Source organism: Misgurnus anguillicaudatus, chromosome 11 (genome assembly GCF_027580225.2).
Source record: "Misgurnus anguillicaudatus chromosome 11, ASM2758022v2, whole genome shotgun sequence".
NCBI lineage: Eukaryota > Metazoa > Chordata > Actinopteri > Cypriniformes > Cobitidae > Misgurnus > Misgurnus anguillicaudatus.
In genome coordinates, this window is record NC_073347.2 from 3,726,386 (window position 1) to 3,740,885 (window position 14,500).

At 34.4% G+C, this 14,500-nt stretch overlaps 1 long non-coding RNA gene across 7 annotated transcripts; it reads left to right on the plus strand.

Moving 5' to 3' along the window:
• The first annotated feature begins 523 nt into the window (after nucleotides 1–523).
• LOC129447924 (uncharacterized) lies at nucleotides 524–8,526 on the plus strand. 7 transcript variants are annotated; one of them, XR_012371976.1, is made up of 8 exons: nucleotides 524–588; nucleotides 725–814; nucleotides 953–1,013; nucleotides 1,192–1,252; nucleotides 7,201–7,388; nucleotides 7,498–7,693; nucleotides 7,832–7,983; nucleotides 8,121–8,526. It is a non-coding gene; the product is annotated as an uncharacterized lncRNA (long non-coding RNA). The 7 variants fall into 7 exon arrangements; XR_012371980.1 differs by having other exon boundaries at nucleotides 530–838; nucleotides 953–1,044; XR_012371977.1 differs by having other exon boundaries at nucleotides 530–838.
• The last annotated feature ends 5,974 nt before the right edge of the window (nucleotides 8,527–14,500 follow it).

Here is a 14,500-nt window from a genome sequence, read left to right on the forward strand (position 1 = left end):
TAAAAAAAACATGCCAATTCTAACAAAATTATGAACTGTGTGGACTTGCTTGTAAGTTTCATTTATAATATATATATATATTTATTTATTATAATTATTACAACTACAATTCAGTTCAGTAAACATTAACAAAAAACAAATATTTATTTAAGTAGATAGTGGATAAGAGCATAGTTTTTCATTTGACTGTGTACTCTTGTTTAAAAGATATTGTTCTCTCTTCTCAGCTTCGTAAGATGGAATTACTGGGCTTCTCTCCAATGCTCTTTATTACAACGCAGAGAGGCCAGCATCACTCCACAAAAGTTTTTGTTAAAAACGTCAACGTTCAGAGGCATCACTCAGTACCAGTCATGCAGAGACTTTATGAGGCTGTTGTAAGAGGTATTTATTTGTACACATGCATTTACCAATTGAAAAACTTTTTGTATTATAATGGTCTTTTTTCACAGACTGTGATGATGCATTTCCACAGTTATTAACATGGTAAATCTACAAAGTTTATGTTTATATATATGAATGATCATCGCCTTGACCTACTGACTGATGCCCTTTTGCATTATGGACGGAGGAAATCAACTGACCTAGGTGTGTCTACTGCTGTATAACCTTTCAAAATTCTGTGCTGGTGGTTCACTGTTTATACATTTTATATTTTCTGGAGTGAAGCCGATCACACACAAAATGGTAAGCATATAATTAGTAGATTAAACTGTCTTTTCAGAGGTCCAGCTCCTGCAAAGAGTAGACAAAGCAGAGAAAATATTGATTCTTGCTCAGGAAGATATCTCATCTGTCATCAGAGAGGCACCAGGTAAACAATGCACATAAGAAGCAGGTAATAATTAGTTGTAGATGAGAGAATATTACATTCCATTTATAAGTGCATTTTGCACAAGAGTATTTAGGATTGATGTGTGTCTTGTTTTCTGTTATTGTTGTTGTTGTATAGTGTTGATTTCTGAAGGAGACATGGAGAGATGGAAAAAAGCTAGCCCAACAGAAACCAATAAGTAAGGAACTGAAGTTAAAGTCTTAAATACTGTAAGAATGTCATGAATACTATTAACAAAGAATATTGCAAATGTAATACTTACCTTTCCGTGTACAGTAATAAAATATAATCATGTTAAGAAGTAACATGAAATGAATGACTTTATTAGAGTGGTAGTAATGTCGTCTTTTCTTCAGACACTGTCTGTAGATGGAAAAGTGACTACATCATCAGACTGATTCAGTTCTACAAGTTCAAGTAAGAGTTTAATGTTTTTATGTAAGACTTTGGTAATTACAGACGTCTTTAAAGGAAAACATTCAATATTTTACTATGTTCTTAGCTCAACTTAGATGAATTAATGCATACCTATCTTTATTCAATGCATGCACTTTTAGTCTTTGTTAACCCTCTGGGGTCGGACCCTTTTTGGACACAGTCAGAGGTTCTGACATGCTCTCACATTTGGTCTTTTTTCAGTTGCTTTAAAACACATTAATGGCCAATATCACATAACACTGTATTCAGCACAAACTGTGCTATAATAATATGTAAGATAAATGTATGTACATGTTTGTATTTTTAAGTAAATTATGTTTATGCGTGGTTAGTAAAAACAAGAAAACAAAAAGTTGCTGAAATAAGGCCAAGAAACACATCCTAAACATTTGTTAACAAGCAAAAAAGTTATCTACTCCTGTAGAGTAGAGAATTTGCTACAAAAAGATGTAAAAACCATTTAACCCACTCATTCACGTGAAAAAATACATTGATTTAACTTTTGTAAGACACTTTTTGCTGTGTAAAGGCAATATGCATGGGAGGGTCAATGGTCATGAATATTGATGTGTTTTACACCTGAGGAGACCCAACCCCCTAATGGCTCAGTGAGGAATGTTGGGACAAAAGAACTGTGACTGTGGGGAGACTTAAAGAGAAAAACTTTTGCTTGAGACTTAAAAAGAAAAACTTTTGCTTGTAGTTAAAAAAAAATAGGTTAAAATAAAGTACAAAAGGCCTTTTTAGTAAAATAAAAGTCTTACAGGGTTGCAAAAAATGCTAACAACATGAACAATACAATAGATTTAAGAAGCTTTATTGTAATTATAAACAAAGAAGCTTAATTGTAATTATAAATAATAAAGTAACAATATGTATACATGTAACAATATTTTATATGACCAGTACAATATGGCTCTAATTAAAAGAAAATTATTCTAAATGTCAGCTGTGAAAGTTTGGTGTGCATCTAAAAATACTTCCAAATATAAAAAATAAGGTATACATTTGTAAACCATCACACACTGTAACTCTTTGGGAATGGAGTTAAATGTTGTCGTGCCATTGTTCAAAACGTGCGAGTACCAGACGAAGTTGGTGTTGCAGACACATTCCTGAAAACATATCTTAATTAATATCATGTATTTTCAAAGTACAAAGCAACACATCAGTATTACTAATATTGAGAACTTTTTTTAATAATTAATAGGGGTGACCCCGAATAGTTGAAGATTCGATGCATCGGAGAAGCCGGATTCGACTACCAATCTCACAGTCGAATCGTTGCAGATGTGTTATGAAATGAGGATCATTCAGTTTTGGCCGTATATGGGTGCACACATTATCTGATTTCGCACATAACAGCTTTCTCCCAATATATTGATATACAGCATATTATTATAATGCTGCCAATAATATGTGATGTAGCAGCTTTCAATAAATATTTTTAAAATGCGTTAATAAATCCAACAATCCCTGTGACAGGGCTACACGTCCAAAAAGAGGTTCCTATGTTAATAAACCATTGCCTCTTTGTTTCTACATTTAAAAGACGAAGCTGGCAATTCTGGCAATACTTTGGTTTTTTTATTAATTTTTTTATTTTATTTATAAATCACTCTGGTTTATCTGATTTATCTATTTGGCTTGTGTTTTGTTTCCGTGCACTTGAGGCATTTTGCACATTTGTTCTGCACGTTGTTACTTCTGACCTTATTTGATTTAAAAAATGTATTTATTATAAACGTAAATTCTGATATAATTTAAGTCTGTACATTTTGGATTGTTTTTCGTTCTATCGATGTTGCGCTATTGCGTTCTGGCCATGTTTGCGCATGCAATTTTGCCGAACGTGCTATAGGTGCTCTGCGTCTCATATTTAGAATTTCATCAAACTAAACATTACAAAACGGATGTTTTGCGGCGGGCATAAGTTTTAAAATGTATTTAAAACCGAGTGGTTATCTATTATGGTCGGTGTTCACTTTCAAATGATAGCAAAGAGATTCCTGAAATAAATAATATCATCAGGTCTTTCTGTATCTAAAGTGAATACAGAGATGATCAAAGTCAAAGCAAGCAAGCAGGTATTTCTGTGCTAAACAATAACGCGGAGTGTCTATAAAATCATTAATTTCAGTGTTTTTCTTGTTATAAATTAACGTTTAATGAATTGTATACATTATAGCTTATAGTTTTTATCATTTACAGTAACAATCACAAATTATTTGTCATTTGTCTTTTTTTGGTCATGGCTTTGACGCGCTTAATCTCCGAATTAAATAAAAATACTAAATGGGGTTTCCAAGGCAGGATCACCTTTGTTATTTTTTAGGTTTAGTTCTCAAAATGTTTTTTTGTGTGATGTTCTGTAGATCGTGGCATAAAAATGTTATGAGGAATAATTAAACAAATTTTGCCTTACATTTTACCTTAAAAAATATATATATAAATTGTATCACTTTATTTATTTCGGGTTCGTTTCTGCATGCCCCTGTACGAGTAAATGATGATGAAGCCACGTTACTAAAAAAAATTAAAAACATTATTTGTATCATGTATTTTCGGAAAATACAGATATGTTTATATATATACATCTTGTATTTTCCAAATTACTACGCAAAACATCAGTAAAAGTCTACTAATAAAACAGAAAAGCCCGCAAATGTGACTTACCCTGTGAATGTCCGTCGCATTTCTGCAAATGCCCGCTGAAGAGGAGAGTGATGCTGCCACATTCCTACAAAAGTTTTTAATAATTAATATAATGTATTCTCCACAGTAACAAACTTATAAAGCAATACTAAGGCGGTAAAGCATAGTTGAGATAAGATAATTGGGTACATAGATGCGGTATATCTTTGTTAACGGGCCATTACCGGACATATTTATGGCTAAACATTAACACATTACAAATCTCCGGACACATTTACAGCACATCGATACTACATCGATACATTTACACCCGAACAGATAGTCGCGTAAACAAGACTTGTTGAGGCATAAACACACTAGTCAAAATATATTCTAAATAGTGATATTGTTTTATGACATATTGAATATTTACACCATACAATCATACTGTTTAACGCATGACATATCTTCGGGCTCATTTACAGCACAATGTTACACCCGAGCAAATAAAGATTGATAAGTCGGCATGGACACTATAGTTATAGTAGTGATATTGCTTTATAACATTCACATTACACTTATCAGCATACGGTTTAATGTAAGAACTATAATTTTAATGTTAATACAAATTGCCAATTACGAGACGTTTTTTATAAAGTCATTATGAATATCTGCTTGCAAACAGTCAGTATACAGTATATAAAAGTTACACAACATTTAAACAAATGTAGGTAAAACTTACTCTTCAGAAATTATATCCTCAGCTGGATCAAGTCGCTCTTCAAAATACAAACGTTTATCGTCGGAGTCCTGCTCTTCGTCTGAAGAAACAGTGAACTCTTCTTCCTCGCTGTCCAGGAGCATAGAGCTTCCTCACCTGTAAAGCGTGTCATCTTCCGAACGCGTTGATAAGTGGATGAAACTGTCAAAACTCGCTGCTTCTTAAAGCATTGTTTGTGGGCGTTGATCTTGTTTGCATAGCCCGCATCAGGTAATTTCCATATGAATGGCGCGCACAAGGGAAGGTGGGATTACATTAGCGCTAATGAGGTCGAGCCAGAAAAACTGTACCTCTCTTTACTTACATGTCGATTACACAAACAGACAATGAGTTCTTCAGATTTTAATTACATCATGTAAAAGTAGACATTTCAGGCTTTCTTTAGACATATGTATCATGTTCGTGTGACAAGTATTGGCGGAGTTATCAGTTCATGTTTGAAACGTATTTGAGGAAAATGGTCAAGGAGACAGAGATGTCGAAATGCACTCCCTGTTTATTTTCTTTATTTGCCAAAAGCACACAGTTTTGTTGTTATTATGAAGGCACTCACATTAAAGTAGAGACTTCACAGTTTCGAATGATGTATTACATGTATGTGTATGATTATGAATGACGGAGTATTTTAAGTGGATGTCACAGGAAACAGGAAAAAAAGCGTCAAAACGCGGCCCCGCGTTTTTGGACCCCAGGGGGTTAAGCACTTCGTAAATGTGTTGGCATTTAGCCTAGCCCCATTCAAGTTTTATTTTGTGCCACTATACTTACTCGTCTAAGTACCTGGAAGTGTTTGGTGGCTTCTAAATTCATCCCTGTTTGGAGCCATATGAATGAATGGGGCTAGGCTAAACGCTAATACATTCTAATATTCTAATAGGCGCTGTACAAAGACCAAAAGTGCACGCACCGAAAAAAGATAGTCATGTATCCATTTGTATAAGTTGAGGTCAGGCTTGTGCAAAAATCAGAATTGAATTGAGAATGACTTCTAAATTCCAATTCAATTCTTGAATTTGAATTGATGTCAAAAACAGGATCTAGAATTACAATTCGAATTTGAATTAAAGGAAGCAGAATTACAATTCAATAGAAATTCAAAGAAATTCATATACATATTATACAGTAAGTGAAGTGTTAAAAGTGAAGCTTTCAGTATATGTCAGATATGATTGCATTACATATTCTATAAATTATATTAATTTGAACTACTTGTACAGATTACATTAACAGGAAATGTTTTCCCCCAGCAATTAATGTTATAGTCACATAACAAATGATTAAGTTTGATTTAATTGTAATTTTGTGTAACACGATGGAACATGACTTTATTTCCCAGAATGCTTTACTTTAACCAAAGAAATTTAAAATGGTTGCCAAACAATTTTCTAAAGTAACTTTCCTAACACTGAATGTATGTGAGATTCTTTATGTTGTGTGACTGTGGAATTTCTTTGAATTGCCATGAATTTAATTCCACTTCCTGTCATTCCAATTCAAATTCAACTTCCTGTAGGGCGGAGTCAATGCAATTCAAATTCCAATTCATGAATTGAATGGAGGCCAATTCTGAAATTCTGAATTGTGCACAAGTCTGGTTGAGGTAAGAACATAGTAAAACAGGGCTATTCAAATCTTACCCTGGAGGGCTGGAGCACTACAGAAGGGCTTTTCACACCTGAAATTGTTAACCCTGGGTTTTTCTAAAACCAGGGTTAACGGAATCCTGGGTTATTTTTTTCATGTTTCACACTGTTCAAACTTAACCAGGGGTTAAGCGATAACCCTGGGTATTCATACTTTGACGTTTCACACTGTGCATTCCTAAACCCTGGGTCAGGAGTCTCCAACCCAGTTTCAAAACACCTGTCTGTAATTATCAAGCCTTGATTAGCTACTTCAGCTGTGTTTAATTAGGGTTATAACATTCTAACCCTGCTTCGTTTCACACTGCATGCGTTTGGCACCACAATGAGCAGAGCAGGGATTCATAACCCTGGGTAAAAAGCGGTGCTAACAATGCTTTCAAATTACAGGTGTGAAACGCTCCTTAACCCAGGGTTAAAAGCGGGGTTTAGAATGAAGATAACCCAGGGTTAAGCGCAGTGTGAAAACCCCTTCGTACCATTAACCAACTGTGATCATGAAGACCTTGATTAGCTTGCTCAGGTGTGTTTGATCAGGGTTGGAGCTTACGTATGCAGTGCTCTGGCCCTCCAGGGTAAGATCTGAATAGCCCTGTAGTAAAATATTGAAAAACTGGTGTTTTCCTTTAAGTGCCTTGCTGATGTGCTTCAAAGTGTGATTACAGTAATGGCATAGTTTTGAAGGAAACTGTTACCAGTGGTTATAAATTAAAATATTGCAGCATTATTGCAAATCTTCATGTGGGGTAATTAGTAATCTATTACCACCAAGACCTTACTTGTAACATATGTTTGGTCAGGTGTACCACGGTAATGCTTTCTGCTTGCTAGCTACTGAACTTTTGTGCTGTACTTTTTGTAATGTGTAGATATTAGAATTGAGGACTCTGCTGAACATTGAGAAAAACTACCGTATTGGGAGAAGATGGCAAGAGTCTGATTCAAACTTCCAGTCTACCCTTAAAGATGTGGACCGTGAGCTCAGAGTCCAACTGCAAGGCTAGAACTGAATCAAGGGAGAGAGCAGTCGTCCTCCACCTGAGAAGAATATATCCAGGTATAGTGCTATAAGTGGATAAGTAGATACAATATGACATTAGGTTTGAACTTAAAAAGGACTATAATACAAACTAATACATTCATTTTTCTGCATGCTTGTTTCCTAGCTTTGCTTCAGATGGGCAGGGCATTGCATTTAGACTCTCCAAGCAGATAGCCAGCTCCAACAATAGACTGAGACAGGCAATAAAAGAATACAACAGCATTCAATAGTCACCGCAGATGAGCTTCTTACCTGCGACAATTGATTTTCAGGAATCATGTGATCCCTCTTGGCATGTCTACTTCTGCTTTGATGACACTGTAAGTATAATTATTTTACTCTAGTAACCACACAGCAGTCACTCTAGTAACCATCTGACAAACTAACTACCTGCAAATCATATTAGAAACCACCTGGTAACATAACATAACAGCATTTTGTTTTCTTTTGTCTTCTAGATTGAAGAAGATGATGTTTCGAGGAGTCTAAAAAAGCGAGGGATTGATGCCTTACATATGAAGATTCATGCAAAAGCTGCTCTCATTCAACGCTTCCAACAGCTGGAAAGAAAACTACATCAAGCCATTGTGATGTTTAAATTAATACACCTGTAAGTACCAAAACAGTGTAGATCCTAAAAATATATATTTAAAATAAAAAATACTGACCTTTCTTTGGTTGATTCCTGCTTGACCTTGCATAGACAATATTTCCATCAATGTCTCTTTTTCTCCAATGCACCCTCAGCTCAGGTGTCTTCACTGGCGCTGCTGCTTCCTCTTCTTGCAGCTCACCAAGAAAATCATCAGGACTTTGGAGCTCATCCTTCAGTTCTTGACCATCAACCAACTTATCCAAGATCATGAGATGTTATTGGAGTTCTGAATGGATGGACATGTTGATGGGCAGAAACACAAACAGATAGAAAGAGTCACAACAAAGAGATAGACAGATAAAACAAATATAAATGTAAACAGAGACAAAGAGTGCTACACGCACGCACGCGCACACACACACACACACATACATTCTGGTTTCCATGTTTTGTGGGGACATTCCATAGACGTAATGCATTTTATTCTGTACAAACTGTATATTCTATTCCCCTTACCTACCCCATTCCCTAACCCCAACCATCACAGAAACCCTTGTGCTACTTCACATTTTCAGAACATCATTCTGTTTGATTTATAAGCTTGTTTCCTCATGGGGACAATTGGTCCCCACAACGTGATAATTACCAGGTACACACACACACACACATTCCTTCCATCTGTGTTGGAAGCTGAGGTCAAATCTATATGATACTGATTTTATACCGTTATAGCTAAAATTGGCTTTAATTATTTCGTATTAAAACATGACAATTAAGCCACAATAATGGTTCTGTTAAAAATTAAGTTGTGTTGTTTATTATAGATCATGTCTGTCCGTTTATTGTAGAATTTTGTGTGGATTTTAAATAATTATTGGGCTGGAAAATAAACCAATCTGGCAACACTGTTCATCATGTTGGCCAAGTCAACATAATAACTTAGTTGCGAGCTAGTGTAATATAGGTAACATATCTCACTACTGAAAATCTTGCATTTCCCTGTATCTTGCTGCATGATTAACTTATATGCGAGATTGAATTTAATTAGCTAATTCTGCTATTAGCCTACTGCACATGTGGTGCAACAAAGTTATTTGTTTAATGACCGTCCTATTGCTACCTTATACATTTAAATGTTCCAAACACAACGTATTGTCATTATTATTATTATCGCTGTGTAAATGTAAGAATTAAATCCATCTCAATTTACCGAGTGGAATATCTTTTTTTTTCTGTTTGTAATAGCTGGATTTTTTTTTTATTAAAGAATTGCACAGTTTACAGAAACTTAAATCTTCAATATAAAGATAACATTGTGCATTTTACAATATTGCAGGTGCAGGTGCTTTAACATAAACAAAACAAAACAGAACATAAACAAATACTAACATCATCACATTTTGCCAAGGGAAATACAGATCTATAAAAAGATATCAAAATGTTTACACACATTCACCGTTTTTATTGCCTTTTGATTAAGAGACTATTTAATCGTATTAACCCAGCCAACATTGACATGTGGGCCCCACGTGGGTCCCATCTGGGCAGCATGGGTTACATGTGGGCATGGGCTTCACATGGGCAATATATGTGGGTTTCCTATGTGGGCCCCATATGGGTTTGCCCATGTGGGATAATAATGTGGGCCCCTCATGGCACCTATGTGGGCAAAACATTTTTATGCTTGAAATACAACTTTATACATTTACAATCTTAAAATAATAACTTTTGGTTGATTGTCACTTTTAAACAAATAGAAAATAATATAACAGATATGATTTGATCAGTATAAAACATTTTAAATAAAAATGCATTATTTTTTACATTTAATTAACATTGATATGTGGGCCCCACATGGGTCCCATATGGGCAACATGGGTTTCATGTGGCCATGGGCTTAACATGGGCAATATATATGGGTCCCTTGTGGGTTGACTATGTGGGTCCCATGTGGGTTTCCCTACGTGGGCCCCATATAGGTTTGCCCATGTGGGATAATAATGTGGGGCCCTCATGGCACCTATGTGGGCAAAACATTTTATGCTTAAAATACATTTTATATAAATGTAAACTCTTAAAATTATTACTTTTGGTTTATAGTCACTTTTATACAAAGAGCAAATAATATCACAGATAGGATATGATCAGTATAAAACATTTTAAATAAAAATGCATTATTGTTAACATTTATTTGTGATATTTGTAATGTTTACCTGCCAATTATTAATTTTAATTTGCACAGCTGAGCATGAGTGAAAATAAGAAATGTCAGAAAGTTCATCAGTTTGATAAGTGTGTTAATTAAAGAAATGTTTTAAACATTCTGAAAGGAGTTTGATTAGTGGAGTCAGGTGTTTCATATAAGGAGACCTCATTATGATCTGCTCACTGCTACGACACATTACGCTTGACAAAGTAGTCCTGCTTCATATGTTTTTAATTGTGATTTTTATCACATAATATAATATCATATTTTAAATAATCTTTGCTAAAATAGGCAGACTTTTAAAATTACAACTATAAAGATGATAAACATTTAAACTACAAGAATTTCCGCTCAGGCGCAAGGATACGGTTTCTATCGGAGCAGCAGGAGTCTCTCACAACTGTTACACTTGTAATTTATCCTGAGTTGTGTTTTTAGAAAATGTAATACTATGGTAAAAGTTCACGGACTGCACAGGGATGAATCAAAGCAAACGTGCAAGGACATTTAATAAGTTTGGCTGTGGATGCTTTTGAAGTTCTTCATAAAACGTTTGAGCAAAGATTAATTGATGATCAGAAGACCATCTCCAGATGAGTGAGCAATGTTTGTGTTGTTTTTGAGTTCGAAGTATTTTAAGAGTTTGACTTCTTTCAATGCTTGTGTTATCTTAAATTGTTAGTCATTACTTGCCTTAGCAGTTTTGAAATGTTGATGATTATTTTAGCATTGAAAGTGTTATAAATTGACAACGTATTTTGATTTATTGAACCTTTACAGTTTTTATTAGATTTTTCATATTGCACCTCCTTCATGTTTTGTGATGTTACAGATGAATGAAATGTTGAATATTTATGCTGAAATCTGATATTTACCGAACTGAAATTATTTTGCTTTTATCGGTTTTCAATTTAAAATAAATATATTACTTAAGTAAATTACAATTAAGCATTAAAAGTGTAATTATTACATAATAAGAGACCAGTCCAGTACAGTAAATAATGTGGGCTTCAATAGGTGGGGCCAATATGGGCCCCATGTGTGTTGCCCAGCTGGGCCCCACATTAGCCCCACTTTGTTTCTATATCAAATTCATGTGGGCAACCCAGGTGGGGCCATAGTGGAAACCCATATAGGGCCCACATAGGAAGCCCATATGGGACTATGGTGCAAGTTCACAGACTGCACAGTGATGAATCAAAGCAAACGTGCAAGGACATTTAATGAGTTTGGCTGTGGATGCTTCGGAAGTTCTTCATAAAACCATTGAACAAAGATTTAATAATGATCAGAATTAAGACCATCTCCAGAACAGTGAGCAATATTTATGTTGTTTTTGAGTCTCAAGTATTTTAAGAGTTTGACTTCTTTCAATGCTTATTTTAAGTGTTATTTTAAATTGTTAGTCATTACCTGCCTTAGCAGTTTTGAAATGTTCATGATTATTTTAGCATTGTATTGTTATAAATTGACAATAAAGTATTTTGATATATTGAACCTTTACAGTTTTGTAATTTGATTTCTCATATTGCACCTCCTTCACGTTTTGTGATGTTACTGATATTTACTGAACTGAAATGATTTGCTTTTATCGGTTTTCAATTTAAAACAAATATATTATTTAAGTAAATTACAATTAAGCATTAAAAGTATAATTATTTCATAATAAGGGACCAGTCCAGTACCCATTAAAAACCCATACTGGGCCCTGGTAAATAATGTGGGCTTCATTAGGTGGGGCCAATATGGGCCCCATATGTGTTGCCCAGCTGGGCCCCACATAAGACCCCCTCAGTTTCTATATGAAATTCATGTGGGCAACCCACGTGGGGCCATAGTGGAACCCATGGACAAACCCATATAGGGCCCACATAGGAAGCCCATATGGGGCCCACATGGGCCCCACCTTGCAATGTTGGCTGGGTAAACATATCTCTTTGTCGCTGTTTGTTGAATTCGGTCGCTCTCTGTCTACCGCTCTCGCTGTCAGATCACCACACCGGAAGTTTTCACCGGAAATACTGGGCCTCACAGTCAAGTTCGAAACGTCAGCGGTCGCCATATTGTGCACAGAGCCAATTAGAGAACATATCATTTACATAAATCAACTTTCTCTTTCCCTGCCAAATAACGAGTTTTAGTTTTTAGATCCACTAAGTGGCGCTCTTACACAACATATAACACACTTACTTTGTGTAAATCATAAAAAGTTAAAAGTAAAGAATGATGACCATTATTTGTAAGTTTTAATTTATAATATGAATACTCTATCAGTAAAATGACACCCACTGTATTTAGAAACTGTTTTTATTATAAAACAGTGATCAAATATTGAAGCAAAATCATAATAAATTACAGTTTATAAACAAGAATTATATTAAAGTTAACATAGCTTACCCCAAAAAAATTACAGGGTTAGATAATTTTAGGACATTTTCTTCACTTCTAAAACACAACAAAATTCAATGCCTAATTTAAAATACAAGTAAAAACGAAACGGAAAATGTATTTACAGTGAACAGAACATTAGCCCATTAATTTCTAGAATCTTTTGAGGATAAATAAACTCCACCGAAGCTTCAGACACCAGGCGTAGTTCTAAAAATGACCGCTTGAGGGCGCTTTAGGACGCTTATGTGCGTTGGTTGCTATTATTCAAACCTCCGCGGAAGTACTGTTTATAAGTATCAGATTTTGCAGATAATTTGTTTAATCAATGCGTAATTATATTTTGGTAGCACGGACTGTTATATGTTGTAATCGACAAGATATATTAACTTTTATATTTTTTCAGTAATAGAGGAGGGATGTTCCGATTGGTCGTTATACTATTTGTCCCGCCTCTCCTCCATTGTGATTGGACAAAAGCGATTTACAGCACGCCACTTAACATACACATTATTAGCAGAATAACAGTTGTTTTACAAAGCATCTTTAAAAACGTTTTAAAATGCATAATATAAAATGAATATGTATATTTGTTGTGGAATATCATTTATTTTATAAAAAATATTTTTAGCCAATGGGGGCCTGCTCCACCACAAGCTCCGCCTATGCCTGCATTGAGCTGCAACTTAAGTATTCCAAAGTCCTCATTTTCTATCTCTATGATAAATGTTGCTGGTTTTACTTTAAAAAAATGCATCTTGCGAATACAAGAAAAAGTTAATCTGTGAAATTAATTAATTGCACTTTAGTGATGACTATAATGACAGTCTCGATCTAATATCTTTGCACGTCTCTCTGTATTGTGCATTTAAATCATGATTATTTAATAAAAGGCGGTCTTTACTCTGATTTTATACCATTCCGTATGGTTTTGCAATTACAGTATACAGTATAAAAGACACTTTAATCTGTTAATCATTTGTGATGTTGGCAAAATGAGTTGGAATAAGCAAATTTAAATTTTTGTTATTTAGATTTTGAAATTCTTTTTTTTTTTTTAAATCACAGGGTTAGTTAATTTTAGGACATTTTCTTCACTTCTAAAACACAACAAAATTCAATGCCTAATTTAATATACAAGTTAAAACGAAACGAAATATATATATATATATATATATATATATATATATATATATATATATATATATATATATATATATATATATACAGTGAACAGCACAATAGCCCATTAATTTCTATAATATTTTGATGATAAATAAACTCCACCGAAGCTTCACACGCCAGCGCTGTTCTAAAAATGACGGCTTGAGGGCGCTTTGGAGGCGCTTATGTGCGTTGTTTGCTATTATTCAAACTTCCGCGGAAGTACTGTTTTATAAGTATCAGATTTTGCAGATAATTTGTTTAATCAATGCGTACCCATTTTGTGGTAGCACCGACTGTTATATGTTGTTATCAACAAGATATATTAACTTTTATGTTTTTCAGTAGTAGAGGAAGGATGTTCCGATTGGTCGATTTACTGGTTGTCCCGCCTTTCCTCCATTGTGATTGGACAAAATCGATTTACAGAGCGCCACTTTTGATAAATACACATTATTAGTAGAATAACATATGTTTTCTTAAAAAACGTTTTAAAATGTATAATATAAAATTAATACGTATATTTGTTGTGGAATATCATTTATTTTATTAAAAAAAATAATTTTAGCCAATGGGGGGCCTGCTCCACTGCAATGCCTGTATTGAGCTGAAAGTATTAGAAGGTCGTCATTTTCTATATGATAAATGTTGCTGATTTTACTTAAAATATGCATCTAGCGAATACAAGAAAAAGTTAATCTCTGAGAATAATTAATTCAAACCGCCAGGTGCTGTTCGAAAAATGACCGCTTGAGGGCGCTTTAGAGGCGCTTA